At 32.6% G+C, this 1,138-nt stretch overlaps 1 protein-coding gene across 1 annotated transcript in view; it reads right to left on the minus strand.

Moving 5' to 3' along the window:
- Positions 1-1,138, minus strand: part of LOC106875786 (platelet binding protein GspB-like) — a 106,537-nt gene that overhangs the window by 102,263 nt on the left and 3,136 nt on the right. The window lies entirely within an intron of this gene.

Here is a 1,138-nt window from a genome sequence, read left to right on the forward strand (position 1 = left end):
ATATATATATATATATATATATATATATATATATATACACACGCGCGCAAACACACATGGACACCCGATACATACACATATTTCTACGCATGTGTATGAACAGAACAGCTACTCAAGGGAAATACGGGTGTTAGGTTTACCAAGGGTGGGGGGCAAGGCAGACCAAGACTGACTTTGTTTTTTTAGTTAAGCCTGGGTAAGCTACGCAGATAGGGTAGAATGTAGTTTTTGTAAGATATGTAGCTAAGGAAAGCAAAAACGGGTGGATACTCGGGTTATGTGGGAAGGCGGGAAGGGTGCGTGTGGGTAGGTAGACAGCGTGAACATCCAAGTATAAACAAAAATTTCAGAGATATGTATGTATATCTATCTATCTATCTATCTATACATACATACATATTCACACACACATATATCTATAGATAAATGGGCAGATTGGGTGGACAGATACAGACAGACAAACAGAAAGATAGAAAAATGGGCAGGCTAAACTTTAGACTGTCCATTTTTCTTTAGACTCTTATTGTGTTTTACGTATTTCGAGTAAGCATCGACAGGTGCTGCACAAAAATAAAGACAAACAGATAGATAGATAGATAAATAGATAGACAGATAGATACATGGTTAGATAGATAGATACATACATAGATAGCTAGGTAGATAGATAAACAGATAATAGATCTGTATATTATATACATGGGCGCAAATATTGAAACATTTGTGTGTATAGTACATAATTGAATTTCAGGTGAAATCGAGGTATTAAGTTTACTGAAGAATAAATAAATGGGCTAGGACGATTATTTTGCTTTACTTTCAAACAAAACCAGATAGTTAAGTACGCAAACTTGTACATAAAGGTACATACATACAGACACATTTATGTAATCTCTGTCTGTCTGTCTCTCTATATATATTGGTAGGTAGATAGATAATAAATTAATATACATATATATGCAATACATACATGCAAGATGTAAGTGTATGTAAATTAGAGATGTATTATATATATATATATATATATATATATATATATATGTATGGCTATATAGTTTATCTATCTATCTCCCCTCTCTCTCTCTCTCTCTCTCTCTCTCTCTCTCTCTATATATATATATATATATATATATATACATAT

The sequence above is a fragment of the Octopus bimaculoides genome, chromosome 28 (assembly GCF_001194135.2).
Source record: "Octopus bimaculoides isolate UCB-OBI-ISO-001 chromosome 28, ASM119413v2, whole genome shotgun sequence".
Taxonomy (NCBI): domain Eukaryota; kingdom Metazoa; phylum Mollusca; class Cephalopoda; order Octopoda; family Octopodidae; genus Octopus; species Octopus bimaculoides.